Below are 27,739 nucleotides of genomic sequence, written 5' to 3' on the forward strand. Positions count from 1 at the left end.
CTCCGCCCCCTGGACCCCCGACTGGATCGTCCATGGATAAGATCAGCAGGTTCGCTTCGCTCGCCTGCATTTTTCATTTGAACATTTTTATCATATATGTTAGGACAATCCAGTCGGGGGTCCAGACTAAACGTCTGGCTAAACGGATCTGGCGAGCGAAGCGAGCCTGACGGCTAGTAATATAATATTCCCAGGATTGAAGTAGCAGTGCCCAATCAATTTTTCCGCGATAAATGCATTTAAATCTTCAACTTAGTACCAACCTAACAAAGTCAACTCAACTTAATGCCAACCTGACAAAATTATTAATTTAGTTGCCAGTTAACAACTGTTTCGAAGAGGTCTTCTATCTAGATTATAGTTCTTTAGTAACATATGATATGGAAATTTCAATTATAATTAAGAGATTGGGAGAAGAAGAATATAGATGCTAAAAGACGAACTTTAAACCCTTAAAAACAACCCTCAGAGTTGAAATATTGCCAAAAGATTTCTTAGTGTGCCTCTAAAGGGCCAACTGAACATACCTACCAAATTTGAACGTTTTTGGTCCAGTAGATTTTTAGTTCTGCGAGTGAGTGAGTGAGTGAGTGAGTGAGTGAGTGAGTCAGTCAGTCAGTGAGTGAGTGCCATTTCGCTTTTATATATATAGATTTGTCCCAAAAATTTTTCTAGCTGAAAAATTAATAATCCATGTCACGTGTAGGCCTAAACATTGCATCAGGAAAACGAAGTTTCAAAACTATGTTTTTCAGGTAGAAAGCAATATAGAAGCAGATGTTCCTTTTTTAATTTCGACCGTATGATTTGGTGATTTCTTTAATGAAATTGAATGTACCATTAATGAAATTCAAACATTAATTCTGAGAAATGTAGAAGGAAAATTAAAATTAAATTTGGGCTTCCAGGTGCACGAGATTGATATTTTTAGAATCTATGTGCAAAATTTGGAGATCTAAATCATTCCCGTTTTTCCGGTATGCAATCCACAAGTTGACATGTTTTGATGCGAACAAACAAACAAACACAACCCTACTCTCTCTTATTATATAGATACACTAGTCTATAATATTCCGTATTCACTGTAATATTCAGTATATTCATTTCCAGTATACATATTAAAATTCACTTTAATTATTTGTGAACAAAATAAAAGTATAATTTCTATTCAATTAACCACTCAAAAGATGCTGACACTTTAAAGTGAATTTATAGGCTTATGACAGAGTTAATAATATTGAACTTTACTCTTGAAAACTCTTATCTTTAGTCTTTACTGATAGAGGAATTTCATATTGAACGGTTTTCAAGTCTACGAGTTACAATATACATTGGTTACATTTATTGTTAAAATTCTCTGCGTGATTTTAAATTAATTTCAAGTTTGTTATTTGGTCCTTCGAAATTATTTCTTTGATATGTGAATATTACGTATTTCTGTGATAATAATGTGAAATATCTCTTCAATGTTTGGTTTTGGAGTATCTAAATTTAAAAATCTACTTCGTAAAAATAATTGAGGACTGAAAATGTTGTGAGGTGAACAACTACAAGACTTAACTTATTTTGGACTATGTGTAATCTTATCTAAATTTGAGAGAGGAATAGCACAAGGTTACCTTATTTTTTCTCTCCCTATCATTTTCGATGATGTACTTATTGTATGAATTGATAGAGAATGAAGAAACAAAAAAGTCATTCAATAAAAGCATAGAGAGAAGATGGCATAAGAAGATATCCCATGGTATAGACATTTTATGTTCAAAATTTAATGCCGATTTTTTGTTAACTCAAACCGGCTACTGTCAATTACTACTGTTTTGTTGGGAGTGTAAGAACGGCACAGTATGAGAGACAACCAGCCTCACATAGATTTACTGGAAACAAACTACTATAGTGAGGTCCACGTTATAATGGCAGTGGATAAAGATAGGAGAAAAACGTTGTCGATTCTCTGTCTTGTCAATGCCTTCTATAGACGGTGACTGATACGGGTTTATTGATGTAATTACCTGTTCATTATCGTTTAAAATAATCAATTACATTTAATTAAGCAGGAAATTTTATTTTTAAATAATTTCATGATGAATTTTCATAATTAAGATGAAATATTTTGTTGATTGATTGTGAATTCTACATTGTTAAAAGACGATCTGGCAACAGAGCAAAGCGAGAAAGAGATAGCGCTATCCGCTTTGATGAATGATAGACAAGAATAGCAATACCATCGCTAAACAAACACTGCCATTATAACGTGCAGCTCAATATAGGGATCATTCACTATAGGTCTATCGGCTTGAGTTAACATTGAAAATTTAAAAATGATCGGCCTGTACCATGGGATATCTCTTTATTTTTTTCTCCATGATAAAATCGAGCGGAATTTGAGGAGAAATTTCAGCTACTTACATGAAAAACAGTGAAAAGTACGAAGGAAAAAATTGAGCTGTGAAATCAATGAGCCCGTTCTGTGTACATGGAGTGTGGTAAATTGTCCCATTCACAATTTACCAAGTAAAAAGTTCCGCGTTCCATGGGAGGAATTTTGACAGATTCTGTTCCAGTTCCAAAATCCTGCCCCACAGTCGAAATGTGGTAAATTGTCCGACCTCGTACAGTTCTACTATCTGAGATCTCATTGGTCGATTATTGTAGTCTGCTTGCTTCTCTGCGCATGCGCTGATAGTTTGTTCACCATAGCATAGCATAGAATACATAACCAACAATGATGTTTGATAACCATTCATTGAATGAATTTTTCTCGATAGAAAATTTGATAGTAATGGAATAAAAGAAATTTACACTTTTCTAGACGGTAGGTTTGTAAAACAGCCTTTCTCCATTCACGCAGCTAGTAAACGACACATTTTAGTGTAAATCAACTTCATATGTGCGCGCCAAAAGCTTGAACCAACGATTTTAAAATGGCGTTCCATGGGAACATTTTGCACTAGTCACGTGATGGAACAATTTACGATTGGAACTGGAACAATTTACTGTATACAGAACGTACACACCAAAGACCTTAAAGATGCATAGACTCACATGCAGCGCTAGTGTCGTACTTGGAATTGAAATCCGCCATTGAGGGGGCAACCCATAAGATTATTACATACCAATGCCACCAATGCCTTTGTGATCTATAGTATTACAAATATATAAAGATATAATATCTCGTGCTAAAATACCTCAATGGCGGCCTTCAATTTCAAGTAAGAGCTATCATTGGGAAGGCATAGGCATTGTGGGTCTATATCTCTTTAAGGTCATTGGTACACACTATGTCTTAGTGAGATTTAGGTTATAGAGTCAGCAATTTGATCAACACAAAATTTAAATTTGGTTATGCATTGGAAAAGATAAATATGGGCGCTAGTCAATCAAATTCAGAAAATATGAAAATTGAAAGACTTTTGAAGCTATTTACAGAAATTATCTTACTAACATACTTTCTATTTTTAGAAGAGTACAGAACACATGAATAGTGGAGATGATTACGATGAAGAAGAAGAAGGTGGTGAAGGAGGAAGAAGAGGTGCAGAGAGTAGAGAGAAACAAGGGACAGAATTGGGTGATGAGGGAACGGAGAAATAGAGAAGGAAAAGGAGGAGGAAGGAATTTGAAGGTTCTATTTTTGAGTATCCACTTTGGTATCTACACAGTTTGTTTTGATTTTCTTCCTCTCCTCATCCAACTCCTCCTCCTCCTCCTCCTACTCCTCTACCTCCTACTACTACTACTACTAACACATATTCTTCTTCTTCTTCTCTCTCCCTCCACTTTATCATCGTCCTCCTCCCACAATTCACAACAATTTGCATTCTAAAACCATCACTTCCTTTTCGCAAATAGAACGCACGGTCGTCAACCATTTATTTCTTCTTCTTCTTCTTATTCTTTCTTTCAATCTACCTCTTCTTTGGTGGAGAGTTAGTGGGGAGGATATTTTTAATATTCTTTCCGAAGAATGGACATTGATATGTCCAAAGCTCCGCCAATTTAAGTAGATGCATAACAATATAATTATATATAGTTTTACTTTTTCATATCATATACAGTTCAATAATTATTTTCTTAGTCTATATTATGTAAATTCATCTATAATTTTGCTGTATTGTAAGCTATTGTATATAAGTGTATAAGCCAGTATTTATTGTAATCTACTTAAATAAAGTACTCAATCAATCAATCAATCAATCTTCCCCTCCTTAGGATTGATTATTTTCCTTAGTTGTACAGTATTTCTTCTAACCAATATAAAGGGCCAGTTTCCAAGCTCGGGATTCAGCTAAGTTCAAGAAAAAAATAGAATAAGAAATAGTTAAAAAAGGAGAGCAATATTTTCTATCATTTCAATTATGCTAAAAATCATTTAGGGCCGGTTTCCGTGCTCGAGATTGAGCTAATTTTTAGACTTAAAACAGCTGGAGTCAGAAAATTGGCTTTCCGAAACGGGGCGTAATCGTCATTTCTTAGATAATTGAATAAAAACACAAATCTGTTGTCAAATTCTACACTGTTCTATTTAGTACACGACCAAGGTTTCATGACCACACCGGTTACATTTTCAAGCTGACCAAAGTCAACTAAAGACGTAGAGTAGTTACATACACATCGATTTTTGGTCGTACGATATTTTACCGATCTTATAAATTCTATTAGATTGAACAGATGATTTCAAACATATGATGTTTGCCAAGTTCCGTTTAATCTCATAGAATTCATAGTGACGACAAAATATCGTACGACCAAAAATTGATGTGTGTGTAACTAGCCTAGTCAACTTGAAGACTTTAGTCAACTTGAAAATGTGACCGATGTGGTCACGAAACCTTGGTCGTGTACTGAATAAAACTGTGTAGAATTTGACAACACATTTGTGTTTTTATTCAATTATGGAATGGTTCTACAATATTGACAATAACTCAGTCGAATTTTTAAGATAATCTTTATTTTCTCATTTCTATAATTGGAAACGTTTTTCCTTGGAATGGAAAATTCCTAAATAATTCAAAATAGCTGAAACTTTACATTATTTTCACTTTATTTTATTTTGTGTTCAATTTTCCAGTTTTTTCGAAATTCAATTTTAAAGTGGATTACGCGTACGCCCCGTTTCAGAAAGCCAATTTTCTGACTCCAGCTGTTTAAAGACTAGAATTTAACTAAGTCTTGAGGTCAGAAACCGGCCCTAAATGATTTTTAGAAGAATTGAGATGATGGAATATATTGCTCTCCTTTATTTACTATTTCTTATTCTCTTTTTCATCCTGACCTATCTTTTTTTCAACACTTAGTCTTTTCATATCCTCTTACTTTTATTATTCTCCATCGTTATCTTTTTTTTATTTTCTACTTGATTCATTCATATTATAATCTATTACACCTTCGTCTTCCGCTTTTTCTCAATCACCTTCCTTCCTATTCCAATCTCCTCCTTCTACTCTTCCTCCTCCTCCTGCTCCTCCGCCTCCTCCTCCTCTTCTTCATCCTTCTCCTCCTCCTCCTTCTCCACATTCACTCTCTCCTTCTCCTCCTCTTCCTCTTCCCACTCCTTCTCCTACTCACCCTTTTCGTTCTCCTCCTCCTCCTCCTCCTCCTCCTCCTCCTCCTCCTCCTCCTACTCCTCCTCCTCTTCATACTCCTCCTCCTCCTCCCCTCATCTTCGGGGAGGATATTTTTAATATTGTTTCTGAAGAATGGACATTGATATGCCCAAAGCTCCGCCAATTTATGTAGATGCATAACAATATAATTATCTATAGTTATTATATTACAAATTACTTTTTCATATTATATACAGTTCAATAATTATTTTCTTAGTCTATATTATGTAAATTCATCTTTAATTTTGCTGTATTGTGAGCTATTGTATATAAGTGTATAAGCCAGTATATATTGTAATCTACATAAATAAAGTACTCAATCAATCAATTTATCCCCCTCCTCCTCCTCTTCCTCCTACTATACCACACGTTTTCATTCCATTAGTTGATTCTGAAAGTCGTTCAAAATTTAATAGTTGAGAAACCAATTAGAATCTAGAAAATGTGATGCCTTTTTGATACATAACCTTGAAATTCCTCTATTTTTATCAATTTTTCGCTATCATTATGCAAATGTTGGTCAAATTTTATCTAGTTTATTGACCTATAGCTGTTTACGTCATTGTGAATCGAGTTCTGAAGAATTTGATTCAGCTTTTCTTTAAAATTACCATTGATTATTTTCAAAACTTCAAAATAATATAATAATAAATTCTTTCATTCATTCTTTATTGATTTATACAATAAGTACATCATAAAAATGATAGTGAGAGACAAAATAAGGTAACCTTGTGCTTTCCCTCTCCCGAATTAGATAAGGTTACATTATAGTCCGAAATTTAAGTGCCGGTTGCACAGAAGCCGGTTAATTCTATCTATGATTAATTTCCATGAGAAACAATCAGAGAAGCCGTCTTTTCAAAAACGCCTTCTGAGATTGGTTCTCGTGAAATTATAATCTCGGTTAAAATTTAACCGGCTGTTGTACAACCAGTCCTAAGTCTTCAAAAGACTTAAATTTCACTTTCAAAAGTCTTTTACTTCATAAAATGTTTATTCTTTAATAATTTTCACAAAGTAGATTTTCAAATTTAGATGCTTCAAAACCAAAAAATCTGGTGTGGCGCACTCACACAACTTTCTTTCCTTGCCATTATGAAAATTCATCACCTGACGCTAGTGTTCATGCGCATCTCACATATTTCACATTATTATCATAAAATAATGAGTAATCAATTAATGTAATAATATAAGTAATTAATAATTATTTCCATTGTAAAGTGTATATTGTATCTTCCTCTACTGATTATGATGTCCACATGGGACAAAGGCTTGTGCATGGATGATTATGAGAAATGGATATACCTGTAGTGAGTTTCATGTTATAAAGAATGTGGAAATGATAGAACGACATGGTTGCCAATTCTCTTCTTCTACCGCTTTCTATAGTGGATAGCTGTTATTCAATATTAATATCAGATCACATATACCAGGATAATTTTAATCAGAAGAACGGTGAAAACAGAAAAGTGACAACAATGCGTTCCAATCATCTCCATTCTATTTTTTAACGTGAATGATCCCTATATTGAGGTGCACGTTATAATGGCAGTGTTTGATTAGCAATGGTATTGCTATCCTTGTCTATCACTCAACAAAGCGGATAGCGCTATCTTTCTCTCGCTTTGCTCTATTGCCAGATTGTCTTGTAACAATGTAGAATCATTAATAAATAAAAAAAATATTTCATCTTAATTATGAAGATTCATTATGATATTATTGAAAATTATAACTTCTTGCTTAATAAAACATTTATTTACAGTAGATCACTGTTGACTACTGTCTGTTATTACTTTTTTGTTGGGAGTGTAAGAACGGCACAGTATGAGAGACGACCAGCGTCACATAGCTTTACAAAAAACAACTACTATATTGAAGGTCCCTGTTATAATGGCAGTATTTGATTAGCAAAGGTATTGCTATCCTTGTCTATCATTCAACAAAGTGGCTATCGCTATCTCTTTCTCGCTTTGCTCTGTTGCCAGATCGTTTTTTTAAAATGTAGAATTAAAAATCAAATATTTCATCTCAATTATGAAAATTCATGATTAAATTATTGAAAGATATAATTCCTCGCTTAATAAAATATATTTGATTATTTTAAACTAGAATAGACAGTTAATATTACATCAATAAACCTGTATCAGCTACCGTCTATAGAAGGCATTGACAAGACAGAGGATCGGCAACGTTTGTTCTACAATCTTCCTCCACTGCCATTATAACGTGGACCTCACTATAGTCATCATCATCACTGTCATTACCCTCACGCACAAGCCTAGGACATATATAGGCTTCATCCTCAGGGAAAACATTTTTTTCAAAATGTGACTTAACATCATAATGAAGAAGTAAAAATTATATTTTTTTAAAGTAATATATCCAAATATAACTTCACTTCATAATGAAAACTAAAAAAAATACAACATACCTGATCTATGGAGCGAAGCACGGGTTACTCCTGTTTATCACAATATCGATGAGTTATTTATTTAAAAAGTATTTTCATCAATGTATGCCTAAACCACTAATATTCTGTATAATTAGCACTTATTAAAAACATAAAAAATACTGTCACTTATAATAATTGTTATTGAATCTCTAGTTCACTTCTATAAAATTTTATTATTTTCCCGTTTAAGTTTGCCCCAAATATTCTTAGAAAATTTTATGTTTGTTTCCCAAGAAATTGTCAATACTTAAAATTCTTCTAAGGTCCAATACTGTATCGTAGAAATACTTTCACAGAAACATTTCTTGTCTAAAACATTCTCTCGGAATTCAAAATTTTTCTAAAACTTTTTGTTGCAAAAATCTTCTAAAAGTTTTTAAAATATAGAAAATTTGTAGTTCCTTCGATCTGTTGCTTCAAAATACTGTAATTTCTTTGTGAAAAATGTGTTTTAAGTACGGTAGTTGAAACTTATTCCAGTTGAAACGTTGTTAACTAGTTGATTATAGTTGAACTGAGTAAAACATGTTCAACTATAAATATTCGTAGTGGAAAAGTACATTTGTGTAACTATTAAACGTTTCTGAATATGTTGAGGAGTTAAAAAGTGGATTCAGTTGAAAACGTGATCAACGAATGTTGAAAAAGTCAACACAAAAATGTTCCCTTTACAACTAACCACTATGAATAATAATTCTTCTCGTAGTTCAAAATTTTAAACTTAGTTTTCGGTTCTGTAGACTGCGATGACAATGTGTTAACCGAGGTCAACTTTTTAACGGTGGTTGTCTACTACTTGAAAACGTGATCAACAGAAATTTAAAAAGGTTAACACAAAAATCTTCCCTTTGCAACCACTATGAGTTCTTGTCGTAGTTCAAAATTTTAAACTTAGTTATAACTGTTCTGTAGACTGCGACGACAGTGTGTTAAACAAGTTAACCGAGATCAACTGTTTGACGGTAGTTAACCTAAAATCTGTAACTAATGTCAACTAAACTTAAACTAAGACCAACTATTGAAGCTAGACCGAACTGAACTACTGCAAGAAGTATACTAACAACTGAATAACTGAAGAGATCTTGCAATTTTAAGCCCACATCAATTCATTATCTCTATTGGGATAGATAAGGAGCGAGGGATGCAAAAAGATGAAAGATTAGTTGCAGGAAGGAAGCTCACAAAGATACGCGTTGTTGTAAGGAGGGTGTAGAGAGGATGCTCATGGATGAAAACAATCATCCTATACTATTAGAAGAGCAATTTCTGTTTATATGTTTGGATGTTTATATGTTTGTATTTCACCGGATCTCGAAAACGGCTCTAACGATTCTCACGAAATGCAGAACATAGTAGGTTAATAATAATTAAGATTCGATTGCACAAGGTCTCATCCCTGGGAAAACTCGTTGAAGGACATTAAAAGGATAATTATTATTCAACCTTGGAAAAACAACTGATAATAATTATTTCGTCGTCTGTTGATGATGGAAGTGAGTGAGCGAGTTCATGTGTGTGGGACTGTGTCAAAATTATGTCTCAGCTGTTGAACTTTTGTAATCATTCAATCAGGTACTTAGTGCCGGTTGCAAAAAAGTCGGGTTATTTTCAATCCTGATTAATTCCAGTAGATCCATCTTTTTGAAATGGTCTTCTCTGATTTAGTTCACGTGAAATTAATCAGGATTAAAATTTAATCAGCTTTTGTGCAACCGGGCCTTTGTGAGGGAAATTTTTGCATTCCTCTGGGAAAATTAATCACAATTTACTGTGATTAGATAGAACATTTCTGTATGAACTATGAATACCATTATAATTTCTTCTTTCATAATAAATTTTCTATGCTTTTGTACTCCAGAGCGAAGCTCAGTCCCCGATATTTAGAGATTCAGTGAGTCATTATAGTCATTTATTCATTAGTCATTTATCCATTAGTCCTTCATTCATTCATTCAAATTTTCAAATTCAAACTATTTCCCTTGAAATAGCAAATTCATTTAGTCATTCAAGGAATCATTCATAGGCCTAATAGAGAATCCAATTTTTAATATATCCAAATTATCAAGTACCGGTAGTGATCTCAAAGTTTTAAATATTTTTCTATTCTTCAAAAGGCCTATGTGCACTTTGAACGTTTTATGTAGTAAGGTCCACGTTATAATAGCAGTGTTTGATTAGAAATGGTATTGCTATCCTTGTCTATCATTCAACAAAGCGGATATCGTTATCTCTTTCTCGCTTTGCTCTTTTGCCAGATCGTCTTCTAATAATGTAGAATTAATAATTAATTAACAAAATTTTCCATCATAATTATGAAAATTCATTAAAATAATTGAAAAATATAATTTCTTGCTTGATAAATATAGTTATTTGGTTTTTTAAACGAGAAAGAACAGTTAATATTACATCAATGAACCTGTATCAGCTACTGTCTATAGAAGGCATTGCTAAGATAAAGGATCGGCAACGTTTTTCTTCTATCTTTCTTCACTGTCATTATAAAGTGGACCTCAATATAGTGGGCTAATCTCTCTATCTATAATAAAATAAAGGTAAGAATCGGCTTATACACGTAGGGGATAGGAAATTCACGAATGATGCATTATCACGTCTCAGCTACACTTAGTTGTAAATTGATAGATTTCCATCATTGAGATTAAATTTTTTTGTCAATCAACAAACGGGTGACGCTATCTGTCGAATAATATACAATGATAGCAAAACCAATGTTTATCGAATAACCTGAACCTTACTATACAATAATCAGTAATATTTAAACACTCATTATTATAATAATCTATACTATAATAAAGGAAAGAACTGGCTTATACAGTACGGGGAAGGAAAATAATGTTTGACGCATCATCACGTCTCAACTACTCAACTGATCAACTTTTTTGCATAAATAGATTCTTAATTAACCGAGGATGGTTATAGTCCTATTTCCAATTCTTCAAGATTTCATCACGTGAAGTTTCAAAAAATACCCTTGCGAAGCACGGGTTTCCAGCTAGTCAGTAAAATTCAATTTAAGTTATATTCATTTTTGTAATAATAATATTAGTATTTATTATATTCATTTTTTTAATTGTATTGAAGTGTTAAATCAGTATTATTATAGTAATTTATTTATTCATTTTTAATATAAAAACGCAGCAGATGAAATGCAGCGAAAATATCTACATCAAGATAAAATATAGTAAATAATATTGTATATAGAACACATAAAACACACAAAATCATATTATTGTAGTGATTTATTCTATTCATTTTTAATTGAAAAATGCAGCGAATGAAATGCAGCAAAAATATGTTCATCAAGATAAAATATAATGAATAATACAGTATTGAGAACACATAAAGCACTATCAATCTATAAATCTCTACCAACTATTTTATCAAATTAGAAAGAGATGTAACTCTCTCGCCAATACTTCAACATAGACGACCTTTGTTCAGTGCAAAAACGAAAAATTCTAAAAAAATTGATAATTCTTCAATTTCTCTAAAGATAGAGGTCGTCAGTATAAAGAAATGTTGTCTATGGTAGATAAGACTTTTAATTTACGACTGAAAAATTTTGCTATCTTTACTAGCAGACCTCAATAGATAGACCATTAAGAAAACAAATTCCGCGATTAAAATTTCACACTGAATTTGACTCCGATATTTTTAATCGTCTAATGCTGTTACATCAGATTCTCGCGGATTTTTTCGATCGCATTATCAGAATAAGTTTGAATCATTCTCCAGATATGTACATTTTTTTCTATTATCAAATCGAACTTGAGTTGCTCTTTATCTTAAAATTTTTGTTTTGGTTTCCTATATTACATCAGACAGGAAGATTGAACCATTGAAAAGTTTAACCTATAGTGAGGTCTACGGAGAAAGATAGGAGAGAAAAGTTGCCGAACCTCTTTCTTGTCAATGCCTTCTATGAAGGGTATCTGATACAGTCCAACTCGCCCTATATATAGTCCAAAGTTCCCTAATGTGAAACTGGACACTAAAGCTGCGTTTACACTAAAGTTATTAACAAAATGTTTGTTTTGTTTGTTGACCGAGCGAAGTGAGGTCTAAGATTCAAGTCGACGGTTTGACATTTCTCTTAATGTTTAAATATTTGAATGCTTATAAATGTTGCGCATTTACGGCGAAACGCGGTAATAGATTTTCATGAAATTTGACAGGTATGTTCCTTTTTTAAATGCGCGTCAACGTATATACAAGGTTTTTGGAAATTTTGCATTTCAAGGATAATATAGAAGGAAAAAGGAAACTCCTTCATACGCCAATATTAGAGTAAAAATCTGGTGTGGCGCACTCACACAACTTTCCTTGCCGTTATGAAAATTGATCACCTGACGCTAGTGTTCCCGCGCATCTTAAGTCCACTATTCAAAGATTTGAGCCAGCTGGTGACAGGGCAATAACGCTGGAGACACACATGAGGTCTGATATCTCTTCATAGTGAATGATTTAATAGAATCAACAATAATTTGCAATTGAATAATCACATTTTCTCGAATTTAAAGCTTATTTTCAATTTTAGGTGAAAATGTTACTGAACATTATTTGTAGAGATTTCCATGATCAATCTACTCCACTTGATTTTTTTCGTTTCAATTGTATCTGAAGCCTGATAATTGGGAATCTATCTGCATTGATGGGGCGAAGCTCCTGAAATTTTTACAGATATGGGACTTGTGGCAGTTGATAGAGCTTATCGATGACTATTTTAGGTATGAATTCGATCAAAATCGTTGGAGCCGTTTCCGAGAAAATCACGAAAAACCCTGTTCTTGACAACATTCTCGCCATTTTAGCCGCCATCTTGAATTGCATTTGATCGAAATTGTTCGTGTCGGATCCTTATAGTGAAAGGACCTTAAGTTCCAAATTTCAAGTCATTCCGTTAATTGGGAGATGAGATATCGTACAATCGTGTACAATCGTGTACACAGACGCACATACACTCATACACACACAAACACATACATACCAATACCAAAAACCAGTTTTTTGGACTCAGGGGACCTTGAAACGTATAGAAATTTAGAAATTGGGGTACCTTAATTTTTTTCGGAAAGTAATACTTTCCTTACCTATGGTAATAGGGCAAGGAAAGTAGAAATTATAAAAGTGAAATTTGAAAGAAGAAACAGCGGATCAATTTTAATTAAAACAAATAACAAAGCATTTAGAAATTCTGCAAGTTTTTCGATAAAAAAAACTTTCATTTCATTTGATACATGATTTATCACTAAATGCGTCAATTTCCATTTTTAAATTACAAACTTAGCAAAATTATCCAGAGTCTAGAGGCATGTAGGTCGGCTGATCAAGGAATTCATTATGATAAATTTTCAATTCATTCACAATTTTTATGATTTATTGTGTACTTAATATGGTGAGATGTACATTAGATTGTCAGCATTGCATGAATTAGAGCTTGAATGGAATCATAGTTTCCCATCCAGCCTATGCTGAAATTTTGAAATGAATTCCACTGTATAGGAATTATTGGGCTATCTGAATTATATGAGTTACTGATGTATAATAATATATCATAACGGCCAGTTATATTTTCATTGTTGTACTTTCATTGTTTAATTAGAGTACTTTCCTATAAGTTGCTTTGCAAGTTATAACCTTGGAGATATCTTGGATAATTTATGAGGTGGAGATGAAAAATAATTTATTCTACAATTATTTATTAACGAAGAATAATAATTTATGAGATTCCTAGATTGTCTAACTCTGTCTATGGACCGGAAACTATTTATATTGATTCATATTCTTCATTGTTTTATACAATAAGTACATAATAAGAAATATAGGGAGAAAAAATAATGTTACCTTGTGCTATTCCTCTCCCTAATTTAGATAAGTTTAGTTTTCCCTAATTTAGTCCTTACTACCCTAAAGCTGGGTTTACACCAAAGTTATTACAAAATGTTAATAACTCAATCCTTATAGATTCTATTAGATTGAACGGAACTTGACAAACACATATGTTCATCATGTGTATGATGAGTTATGTTCAATCTAATAGAATCTATAAGGATTTGTTAATAACTTTGGTGTAAACCCAGCTTAAGTCTTGTAGTTGTTCACTTCACAAAATGTTCAGTCCCCAATCATTTTCACAAAGTAGATTTTTAAATTTAGATGCTTCAAGATCAAACATAGGAGAAATATTTAAAATGTCGGCCTCAGTAACTACTTTTTAGCGCTAGTAATAATCAATTTTTATATCACCATCTCAAAACAGGTCTAGTACCTCGAGATGCAAATACTCAATTGGCATTTCATTTTATTTTGTAATAGTATTCTCCCATGTTGTAAAATTTGTATTGCTTTTATTATGCATTTCTAAGATGTTGAAATTTTTTTTTATTTCTGCCAATAAAACATTTTAATTTCACATTATTATCACTAAAATAGGAAATATTCACTTATTATGAAAAAGAAATCATTTTCCAGGACTAAAAAACAAACTTAATATTCTAAAAGTGAATATAATAAAGTGAGAATTTTCAATTAGAGTAGCCAGATTTTTCAATGCTGAAAAATTTTTTCAAACTTTTCAAAAATTGAATGGTTTGAATTCTTCTTCTTCTCTTCTTCTTCTTCTTCTTCTTCTTCTTCTTCTTCTTCTTCTTCTCTTCTTCTTCTTCCTCTCCTCCTTGTCAAGCACGTTGATGCGGAGGCCCTCCGTCCAGCTGTTTTCCGTGCTGACATTACCGACCATTATGCGACATCAATACTAATTAAAAATAAGAACTACTCACCCAACATGAGACCTGCACCTCTCTATGCTTCCATTGACTACTTGAAATTATCAGAGACTGTTTCACGACAAAACTGGGATGATATAACCACAATAGATAGCGTCAATCAATGTACTGAATCCTTTATTAGAAAAATCAAAGAAGTACAAGATAGTTGTACTACTCACAAATCAAAAACCGTTAAATCTAAAAAAATAAAACCCTGGATCACCGATTCGCTTGTTAACTCCATTAAAAAAAGAAATAAATTGAGTAAGCTTGTTATCAGACAACCATTTAATTTGCAATTAAAATTATACTACAATAACTATAGAAAAACTTGAACAGATCATTAAAAAATACCAAAAATAGCTACTACAGGCAAAAATTACTATCCGCTACTAAACCCATATCATTTTGGAGAACTATTAATGAGATATCGGGTATTAATCCTCAAAATAACTCATTCCCAATTCAAAAATTGCTAAATGGTAATTATGCTAACCGGAACCCCCAGACAGAGAGTTGTTCTACCACCTTTGACATAACTAATAAATTCAATATATTTTTTCTAAAGTTGGAGAAGCTCTAGCAAATGTTATAAAAAATGAAAACCAAAATAATAACCCACTTCATATGAACTACCCGCCAATCAACTCGGTTTTTGTCTTGCAACAAGTAAGTGAGTTGGATGTGGAAAATTGCATTACAGAGCTGCGTGGTGGTTCTTCACCCGGCTGCGATGGTATACCAGCAAGTCTTTTGAAAAACAATATTAACTCTATTATAGTTCCCCTCCGACACATTATTAATAGAAGCTTCACTACGGGTACTTTTCCAGACGTTCTCAAGCTAGCAAAAGTCATTCCACTCTATAAATCTGGTGCCAAAGACGATTTGAATAATTTCAGACCAATCAGCCTTCTCAGCTTCATTTCTAAGGTTATTGAAAAATGTTTCAAGAAGCAATTCATCAAATATCTGAAGAATAATAACATACTAATAGATAACCAATTTGGGTTTAGGGATGACCGCAACTCTTCCAACTGTTTCTTCCAGCTCAGTGATTATTTGAGACAGGGCATAAATAATAACAAATATATCCTATTACTATTTATTGACCTGGCAAAGGCATTTGACTCTATTGATCATGATTTGCTGATAAATAAACTAACGGCCATAGGAATTACTGGTGTAGCACATGATTGGGTCAAAAGTTTTCTGTCGAACCGCCGCCAATTGGTATCCATTGGAGAAGTAGAAAGCAACGTACAAGACATTAGATATGGTGTGGTCCAAGGTAGCACCCTTGGTCCGATTCTATTCCTGGTTTACATCAATATCATTCAGGAAAATATGTCTGGGAAAATGATGCTTTTTGCTGACGACACCGCAATCTATTTTGAGGGGGACAGCTGGGAGCATGTCTACAGAATCGCTTCAAGTGAGCTGAGGCAATTGAAAAGTTGGTTCAATACAAATATACTCAGTATGAACACTAAAAAGACCAAATGTTTGCCTATTTTTCTACGTGACAGCCGTGCTCCTCCTACCAACATTAAACTGAGGGTTCATACATGCGGTGCTGATTGGTGTGACGATTGCAGCTGTGATGTGATAGAAACCGTGTATGATTACAAATACCTAGGTATATGCATAGATAGTCGACTGACATGGAGCACTCATGTTAGATATCTCAATAGTAGGTTGAGGAAGATGATTTATGTGTTCAGCCAGCTGAGGGGGATCTTAAGTATAAATCACCTGAGAACCGTTTATTTTGCATATGTCCAGTCTGTCTTGTCCTATGGTATTGTTTTATGGGGAGGTGCGCCCAAAACCTTACTAGATGAATTATCAGTCACCCAGAAAACAATTATAAAAGCTGGCCTTGGCCTTTGCAGAAGATTTCCATCTGATCAGTTGTTCCTGACTTTTGATGTTTTCAGAATTAGGCAACTCTTCATCAAGGCAGTTCTTTTGTACATGTTTAAGAATAAAATACACTTCAATTCAGAGTCCAATCACCCTCATTTTACTAGGCATGCGCGATTTCATCACTCGGGTCTCCCGCGTAACTTACGCTCAGTTTGCGACAGGAATATATCATTTCTGTGTCACACCATTATGAATAATATTCCTCATGAAATTAGTCAGCCTGGCATATATAAAATATCCAAATACAAAAAAATCGTCTCAAACTGGCTGAAGACTATGGATGTAGATCAATGTGAGCGGCTGCTACAATCGGCCTACCAACACTAAATTGGCCTACCTAATTTCCTCTTTCTTCCCCCTTTCTCTCTTTGTCAACAGACTGTCAAGTGTAGACCCTTTCTCATGGATATATCCCATGCCATTGCGATTGCTCCGTATTCAACGTGTCTGGGTGTGTGTGTGTGTGTGTGTGTGTGTGTGTGTGTGTGTGTGTGTGTCTTTATTATAAATAACATATAATACTATCAGTAGAATAATAAATAATATACAGTTCTGAACTCATTGACCCACGAACAGGCCCATCAGGCCTATGTGAGCAATTATTATTTCAATATTAGGGTTTAGATTTGCTTTGCAGTGCAATTTTCTCAGATCTTAGGATAAACTATAATAGTCTAAAGCTCTCTATTTATAACACTATTAATAGATATCAACCTTTATTATTTCTTATAAAATGTATCACTATTATAATTTAATATAATTAGCCTACTGTATTACTCCTTAGGTCATGAAGTTTTATTTTACACAATTGTTACATTGTGCTGCTTGCATTTTGTGCCCTTTTTAAATATTGTAATCATGTATAATTTGGCGAAATAAACTCAATTCAATTCAAATTCCTTCTTTGCTCGTCTTCTTCTTCTTCTTCTTCTTCTTCTTCTTCTTCTTCTTCTTCTTCTTCTTCTTCTTCTTCTTCTTCTTCTTCTTCTCTTCTTCTTCTCTTCTTCTTCTTCTTCTTCTCTTCTCTTCTTCTTCTTCTTCTTCTCTTCTTCTTCTTCTTCTTCTTCTTCTTCTTCTTCTTCTTCTTCTTCTTCTTCTTCTTCTTCTTCTTCTTCTTCTTCTTCTTCTTCTCTTCTTCTTCTTCTTCTTCTTCTTCTTCTTCTTCTTCGTGTTACAAACAAGGATTGGGCTTCCTGTTCCGACTCACATCTAGCCAATTATTCAAATAAACATAAAAATCCTATTATTGCCACCTCTTGCGTGGTCTGCCAACATCTCTTTTGTCCACTGGCTGATAATTATAGACTATGAATGGTATTCTTTCAGCTGACATTCTTTGAACATGCTTCCTCCATTGATGCTGATTCTCCATAACTCTTTCATTCATGCTGCAGATATTCAATTCTTTCCTAATATCTTTATTCCTGAAATGATCTCTTCTATCACATCCCTTGGTTCTTCGGAGAAATCTCATCTCGGCTGCCTGCACTCTACCATAGATGAAGGATAAGTAGGATAACTATAATTATTCTTGTCTCTGACTCTACTTTCAAGTGGCTTCGTAGTAACCCATGATTCACTACCATAGAGGAGGACTGGAGCGGCCATTACCTTATAAAATTTCATAATTGTATCGAATGATATCGAATCATATGGTTCAAATTAATTTTAATAATTAAAAATACATTATAATCAAATATATTCAATTCAATTAATTAATTTAATCACATTTATTTATTTTATTTTTACAAAGAAGGACAGAGAGAGAAATACTAAGGATACCTTGAACTATAGTGAGGTCCACGTTATAATTGCAGTATTTGATTAACATTGGTGTTGCTATTCTTGTCTATTACTCGACACAACAGATAGCGCTATCCTTTACTAGCTCTGCCACATCGGTTTTCAATAGGTAATGTATAAATATGATGATTGATTGACAAAATATTTACTCTCAATTATGAAAATTTATTAGTTTGTCAATGAAAAATATATTTTCTTGTCGAATAAATGATAATTGGTTATTTTAAAGAGGAATTATTAGTTGCTACCACATTAGATACACCGGTGTTAGGCAAGAATAGTGTATAGAATATAAATATAGAGTATATAGTATCCTTGGATATCGGGTACCCTCCAAAGAAGGTAGTGGCAAGTCAGAGAATCGGCACCACTGTTGTTCTATCTTTATCCTCTGCCATTATAACGTGGAGCTCACTATATTCTCTCCCAAATCTGTATAAGATTAAAAAAGTACGAAATAAAGTTATGATTCCTTTTCTCTAAAATTAAATTCATTTGTATTAAAGAATGTGAAGTTGTTAATTGTAAATCCTTCACAGATAATACGATGTTTCTGATATTTATAAGAGCAGTCTCTAAATTCCCTCTTTTGCGAATAAATTCACAAAAAATTAAGGCCGTCCGGCTCGCAAAATTACTGGGTTCAAACCTCAGCTCTAGCTCAGTGGTAGAAACATGAATTTTATAAATACAAATAATCACCATAAGGTTCAGTGACCGCTGATTGGTAATTCTTACCGCTGCTTCTATGAAGTTCTTGAAGAATACCAATACGGAAAATAAAAGAATATTTGATGACTGATTACCAGTAACCATGCATCACTAGAGAATAATAAGGACCAACTATAGTTGTTTCTAGTTGATTCTTAAAACGCTCGTCGTGAATAAAAGTATTCACCAATATACCCTTCCAAAATTCCTTAGAACTTACAACGCCAGTTCTGGAAGCTCTCTGGATCCTTATATGATATAACTGGAACCTTATTAATATAATTTCTTAATATACTTATTCTGGTATATGAGATGAGTATCATCAAAGGATGATAAATATTGAGTGCTCTGAATAAGATTAATATCACTTGATTCAATAATTTTAAGTGCTGCTGAATATTTGTTGATATTAAAACAGCTCAAACTGTATGTCACGAGATGAACTAGGATAAAATAAATTTCTACGATTTGTATGCTGACTAAAAACACAAAATATATTCCCATAAAAAAGATATGCATAAAATATTCGATATATCTATAATTCACTTAAATAATCTATTTCTAAAATCTGAATAATTATCACAGGCTTTGCTAATACTCCCAATAATGAGTTTCCAATTCATAAATATATTATATTTAATATGGTACTTATACTTCCAATCAATATAAAATTCTGCAGATAAAAACCTGTTTGGTCTATAAGTTTGATATGATGTACTTTGTTCAATTAACAAAATTAATGTTTAATAAATTATTATTCAAACATGAGATCTCAGGGATTTGCATGAATTCGGGCTGTGCATGGAAGTAAGCTTCATACATATATCAAATAAATTTATAAATGTTCTTATGAACTATGTGATATTATTCAACACATGGTGACTTTTTATTTTAATTCAAATTAATTGGAATAGCGCTTTTTTTTCTTAATAATTACCCCACTGAACCGTGGATTGAATTAATTATTTCCAATAATTAATTAGGTAGGCTCCTTTCGTCTCTGCTGGGCTAGCGCGTGATCCAGATTCTTATAAGTTTCTTTCCGAATTACAGATATATTTATAGGGAACAATTACAATTACGAACTCTTTGACAGCACTGAGTTCACATATAATTGAACATTCAATACAAATACATTACATTTAAAAAAGGGTTTGGCTTAATAGTTCATTAAAAATTTTTAAAAGGAAGAAGAAAAAACCCTAAACTCCATGTGCATCCTCTCGGGTTGGGATCTTAAGCCAGAAGAAGGAGGTTTTTTAGAAAAATTTGTCTCTTCCATGAATAATTCTGTAAGCTACTCTCTGATTGGCCTTCAATTTAATAGACTCAATACAATTGGTTGCCTTGGGAATCAGGGCTTCCTCGGCTTTATAATAGAAAAAATTAAATAAAAAAGAATTCTTATACAAATGTATGGAGTGTTTATCTTAAATTGATTTCATAAATAAATCCTAACATGCGATGTTACTACATTCAGTCTTTATATGAGTTTTGTATACTCTTGATTTATCATGCTTTTTTAGATTATAATAAATATTTATACAAAAATAATGGGTGTTCGTATTTCTACACATCGACTTCCTATAGTATACATAACATATCCTTTATGAGTAAATTTTATATAATTCAACCTGTCATATGGGTTGATCGAATAATCAGCTGGTTTGCTCAATATTGATTCTAATAATTATCGATTTATCCAAGATCGACTAATTCTTTTCAAAATGTAAACAAGTAACTCTAACCTCAATGTTCATGCATTTTATTTTTTTATAATCCGCCAATAATAAGTAAGCCGCTTTATGATTTTTTGATCTTACCAATGGGTTCTCATAATTATTAAATCACAATTATACATGTTTTCTTATCATTTGTTTGATAATGCTATTACTCCTAATCGCTAATAATACTTGATTTGAGTTGATTCATCCTTTGACTAGGTCTAACCTTCTTTCCAATTTTATAGTTCTATTATATTTCATTGGTTCATTTTAAAATATTTGGTGGTATTAATTCACCACGTGACAAGAACAACAGAGACTAATGATTTCAAATATAAAATTGAGTATTTAATTCTCAATAACTTACATACCAATACAGTAGTATCCTATAATATTGAACGAGCAATTTCTGTTTATATGTTCAGATGTTTAAATGTCAGGATGTTTTATATGTTTGTATTTCTCCAGATCTCGAAAACGGCTCCAATGATTCTCACGAAATTCAGAGCATAGTAGGTTTATAATATGAAAATTCGATTGCACTAGGTGTCATCCCTGGGAAAACTCGCTGAAGGACATTAAAAGGATTTATTCATCCTTGAAAAAACAGCTGATAATTACGTCGTCTGTTGATGATGGAAGTGAGTGAGCGAGTGCATGTGTGTGGGAATGAGACAAAATTATGACTCAGCTGTTGAACTTTAGTAATCATTCAATCAGGTACTTAGTGCCGGTTGTACAAAAGCCGGTTAAATTTTAATCCTGATTAATTCCAGTAGAACCAATCAGATAAGCTATCTTTTTGAAATGGTCTTCTCTGATTTGGTTCACGTGAAATTGATCAGGATTAAAATTTACCATGCTTTTGTGAGATAAATTTTTGCATTCCTCTGGGAATAAACCTCAATCCATTGTAATTAGATTAGAACCTTTCTGTATGAACTATAAATATATCATAATTTTTTCTTCCGTAATAAATGTTATATGCTTTTGTACTCCAGAGCGGAGATCGGTTCCCCGATATTTATAACTTATATCAGGTGAAAATTGATTCATGAATATTGAGAATGCATCATTCTTAATATGCGGTGATATTTTTGTTGTAATTTTTAAGGAGATGAATTTGATTTGATTTTCATAGATTTCAGATTTCAAATTGATCATTCTTGGATATCTAACAGGCTTTGCTATTCCTCAGTAAAATCTTCAGAATACTCTACAAGTATCCTATAAAATTGTAAAATATCTTTTCTAATTATATGATGGATTCTAAAAACATCTTACCTGACTCTCAAATCAACTTCGAAAAAATATTCCAGCAAAAGAAAATTGTATTATCCAATGTAATATAGTACAATATATTTTGTGAATTTCACAATCTTAAGATAAATTTTAATAATTCAATTCTAGATTTACCTCGAATAGAATTTGAATTTTGTATAAAATTAAATAAAATAGGTAAAATTTAATGTATAGCCGAAATTTTGACGTGACAACGTCTTATAAATTGGTTTGCCGGGAGACACTTCAAGAAACTGCATTACGTTCCCACCCACGTTATGCGCTCACAATGAGAGCGAGTGAGAGCGGTCGTTTCGGTTCACGGTCGTCTGGAAAGAGCACGAATAGGAGCAGTGGCGAGCAACGCACCAGCAAGCCCAGGAACCCGAAGGCATTCACCTGGAGAGAGAGTGAAACGGAGCAGTCAACCTGCGCAGGCGCCGCAAGCAATCTCCTGTGACTGTGCCACTACTTCAAAATGTCAAGTCAATGGTTGTCTCTCTCGCTCTTAGGTGGGCGCGGGCTAACCATGCCCGAGTGGAAGGGACGCGTGCCTCTCACTCACTCTCATTGTGAGTTATTATTTCATCCTTCTTCCTACTATACGAATGAATATTCACATTAAAATTATTTTACCACTCAAAGTCGTTGTCACGTAAAACTTTCGCCCATATACCGACTTTACAGGCAACCATGCAATTTTTTTTAGAAGTAGTTTTCTTAGTATGTTAGTCTATATTGTTTTCTTTTCAAACATTAGTTCTAGAATCTTTTTTCCGTTTTGAATAAACCATATACGTGTCTTATTGTTATTTTAAGTAAGCATATTTGGGTTATTATTTGTTGTTACTGTTGTAATATCATGTATAAATAAATAAATTGAAATTGCAATTTAGGGGTCTGTGTACTTTTCTGAAAATTAAGTAACTCTTAATGATTGGATGAATGATGGTTTAAAACTTAACAAAAATCATACTCACAATTTATTAGAGTGATGAGTTATTAGTTACTATTCAAATAAAGTTATAATCGAGTCAAAAGTAGGAACTCGCCATGTTTGTTTAACCATACTTTATTATTGTACAATCAATTTCACATGTATCTGGGGAAATTGCAAGATCAGTTCTAATTTAATTTTGTTTTCAATATTCTTATCGATTAAGTTCAGTCATAGAAATTTCAGTCATTTATTTGTATTTTACAATAATTTTATTTACTACATCAATAAACCTGTATAAGCTACCGTCTATAGAAGGCATTGACCAGACAGAGGATCGGCAACGTTGTTCTCCTACCTTTCTCAACTGCCATTATAATGTGGGTCTTACTGTAGCTGCTAGTATAAACATGTAACCATAGAAAGCTTATCAACTTCTGATATGATATCACTGATTGAATTTTTTTGTCTAGTTATGCTTTTTTATAGCTTGGCTTTCTTATACATAGTGGGTGAAAAGTCCGAGAACGGCTTAATATATCATACACAAAGGTAATTATTTGACAGTGGATGTGATTGGGGATCCTACCCAAATTGGAAATACTACTTTACTATGACTTTAAAAATCTGGTCCGCCATCCAAATTCGCCATATTGAATGCAACTTTATTTTTTTAAATGAGAAGGTGGTCATGCGATACATGATTTTGATACGGAATTTTATGAAAAAAAGATTGACGAAAGCCACATATATCCAACCGTTTTGAAGATATTCACATTATTGATTGATACTATTCAAAGCAGAAAGGAGAGAAAAAAGTCCAAGAACGGCTAAGTATCTCATAAAAAATGTGATTCCAAGTGGTTGTGATTGGGAATCCTACCCAATTTGAAAATACAACTCTACTATGACTTTAAAAATCTGGTCCGCCATCTTGGATCCGCCATATTGAATGCAACTTTATTTTTTTAAATGAGAAGGTCGTCATGCAATACATGATTTCAATACGGAATTTTAAGGAAAAATGAATGGGGAACACCGCACATCGATATCTCAAACCGTTTAGAAGATATTCATATTATTAATCAATACCACTTATGTATCGTTTCTGATTTGCTTGGTATTGATTAATAATGTGAATATCTTCTAAACGGTTTGAGGTATCGATGTGCGGCTTTCGCCAATCTTTTTTTCATGAAATTCTGTATCGAAATCATGTATCGCATGACAACCTTCCTATTTGGAAAAACAAAGTTGTATTCGATATGGCGAATCCAAGATGGTGGACCAGATTTCTAAAGTCATAGTAAAGTAGTATTTTCAATTTGAGTAGGATCCCCAATCACACCCACCGTCAAATTACCTTCGTGTATGAGATATTAAGTCATTCTCGGACTTCTCAACAAATCTGTATAAGAAAGCCAAGCTATAAAAAAGCTCAACTAGACAAAAAAAAAAATTCAATCAGTCATATCATACTAGTAGTTCTGCGAACAGTAGACCTCGCTCACGAATACAACTTTCAAATTATTGAGAAGGACCTTTATGAAAGTACAGTATATTGTGAAGATTTAGCAATGTCATGTATTATTTCTCCAATGAAAATGCTAGTGACAATATTTCCAGGGACACCGGACTTATAATAATGTCTTTCGAGGTAGTACCTTCACATCGTCTCCATATTTACAATATCAACCTATATTACAACTTTTTTAATAATTTAAAAATGGAATATGCAGTGGGCAATTTTCTAGACGATGAATGGTCTCACACGCGATAGTGAGACAGAAAATGATTCTAAATAAGATGGGCTTGTTGGTGTCAATGACAGGAGGTTGCTAATGATGGTTTTAATGAAAACTGGTTTTAATGTTATGGCTTGTTATGCTACGAAGAATGTTAAATGCTCACAACTCGGTTTCCATTTCCGATCTCATACTAAAAGGAAAAACAAAAGCTAATAGTTTTCTTCCAGAAACAGGGAAATTTCGTGTTGGAAAGGGAAAAAATTGTGCAGTCAAGTGGGACGTTTTCTACAATTGATAAATACAGCACATCTTAGAGCGGCACAAGATCTATTGTAAAAAATGAGAGCCAATTTTTTTACCTATATTTATTTTGGGCAAGATTCACTCTTAACATATTGTAACTGTTATGATCTTCCATCTTGAAAAGAATAAAAATTGCTGTATCTTGCAAAATAACGGCGCTAGATACGAAAAAGTAACTTTCTGGGAGGAGTTTGGTCTGCGGTTTTTCAAATTACAAAAAAAACCGGAGGTCTTATCGAAGATCGTTACACATATGTTTCTGCACATTGCTTCAAAGAACATGTATACCAAATTTCATCCAAATCGGACAATAACTGCGACTGTAACTGCGGTACAAACAAACAAACAAACAGACAAAATCTGATCGAGTCGAAACTAAGACCTCAGCTTCGCTTCGGTCAATCAGAAGTTAATAAGCTTCCTTTGGTTGTTATATGTTTATACTACTGTAGCAGCTATAGTGAGACCAACGTTATAATGGCAGTGGAGAAAGGTATGAGAACAACGTTGCCGATCCTCTGTCTTGTCAATCAGTCAATGCCTCCTATAGACGGTAGCTGATACAGGTTTATTGTTGTAATATTAACGGCTCATTTTCGTAAAAAATAATCAATTATATTTTATTAAGCAAGAAACTATATTTTTCAATAATTTCATAATGAATTTTAATATAATTAAGATGAGATATTTTGTTAATTAATTGATAATCCCACATTGTTGAAAGAAAGACGATCTGGCATCAGAACAAAGCGAGAAAGAGATAGCACTATCCGCTTTGTTGAATGATAGACAAGGATAGCAATACCATTGCTAATCATACACTTCCATTATAACGTGGACGTCACTATAACTCTAATTAAATAACTTGACAAACTGGTAAAATGACGTACTGAAATTTTGAAGAATTCAAAATAGTCCCATAAAAATCCTTGGTAAATCGAGTATCTTCATGGAAAATTTCAAGTAAATCAGTTGAGTGGTTGTTGAGACGTGATGATGCGTCATTCATGATTTTCCTATCCCCTACGTGTATAATCCAATTCCTTCCATTCCATTTATTATACGTATTATAGGTTGTATCAATTATTTATAATTATATTAGAATATCTTAGTGAATAGATAAATCAACAATAAATAAGAAAACTGAGTACCGGTTAGTTTCTTCAATCATAAAACTTGATTTATTTTATTGTCATAATTCTCTTCACATCGTTTATTATCACAACCAAAAATTCTATTGCTGATCATTTATTTATTTATTTATGATATTACATGTGATTCAATAATCTATTTCTCAGGTATTTTGTTCTTATTGCTAACAAATCAGAACTCGTAATTTAATTATCATTATCATATTGATAACAACAGTTATCATTGATTGTTATTAAATCAGAAGTATCTTAATCAGAATTATTGAGTTTACAGGTATAAACTGATCAAATAATAATCCTCTATTGAACATGGAATTATTGCATGAGAGCAAATGTCAATTGTGTGTAATAGACATTAGTTAACTCCTCAACTTACGGATTTAATCTCCAGTTAATACTTAACTAGTGAATATAATTCTTGGTTGAGCTCAATCGATGAATCTAATTCTCTGTTAGACTGGAGCGATTGATCGGTTTAATTTAACGGATGACTTTGACCCTTGGTTGAACACAATTGATAAATCTTGACCTCTGTTAAACTTGATGGATGACTTTAATCCTTGGTTGAACACAATTGAAAAATCTTATCCTTGTTGAACTTAACGGATGACTTTTATCCTCAGTTAGACTGGACCGAGGCATCTTATCCTCGGTTGAATTCAATTGATGACTCTAATCCTCGGTTAAACTTAATCAATGAATCCAATCCTCGGTTGAACTTAATCGATGAATCTAATCCTCGTTCTTCTACTCATTATGAAGGATAGTTCTCTAGCATTCTCCTAAGTTGAACTTAACGGATGACTTTAATCCTTGATTAAACTTAATCCATGTTGAATCTAATTCTTGTCCTTCTACTCCGTATAACGGATTGTGTCCTATCAGATTCAGTGAATCTCCGCTCAGCTAACCGTCTCCTCCTCCGTTGATCGGCGATTAAGATAACCACGGTCAAAATGACGGCTGAAACCGCCAAAATTATCACTGGAACATTGTCTTGTAGAGGCCCAATTTTTGAAATATCGGTGTTGTTTACAGTTTGTGGATTGGTTGTCATTCTACATGGGTTATAAATTGATTTCTGAAAGTTTCTTTTGAAATAACCGTTGTACAATAGTTGATATCACTTTGAAACTTCATATTTTCATTGAAAAATTATTGATAAATTCAGAAACAAAGCATTAGACGTTCAGTTGAAACTCATAAATTGATTTTTGAAAGTCTATTTTGAAATAACCCTCGTACAATAGTAGATATCACTTTGAAACTTTATATTCTCATCAAAATTAACCGAGAAAAGCAGATAAAA

General features: G+C 33.0%; 1 protein-coding gene across 1 annotated transcript in view; it reads right to left on the reverse strand.

Annotated features, from left to right (window-relative positions):
* LOC111062199 (facilitated trehalose transporter Tret1) overlaps positions 1-9,118 on the reverse strand; it is an 88,798-nt gene extending 79,680 nt beyond the window's left edge. The window contains exon 1 of the mRNA XM_039440809.1: positions 8,038-9,118. The gene's annotated coding sequence lies outside the window, so the exon portion shown is untranslated. The remainder of the gene's footprint in view (positions 1-8,037) is intronic.
* Positions 9,119-27,739: the final 18,621 nt, after the last annotated feature.

The sequence above is a fragment of the Nilaparvata lugens genome, chromosome 14, assembly GCF_014356525.2.
Source record: "Nilaparvata lugens isolate BPH chromosome 14, ASM1435652v1, whole genome shotgun sequence".
Classification (NCBI taxonomy): domain Eukaryota; kingdom Metazoa; phylum Arthropoda; class Insecta; order Hemiptera; family Delphacidae; genus Nilaparvata; species Nilaparvata lugens.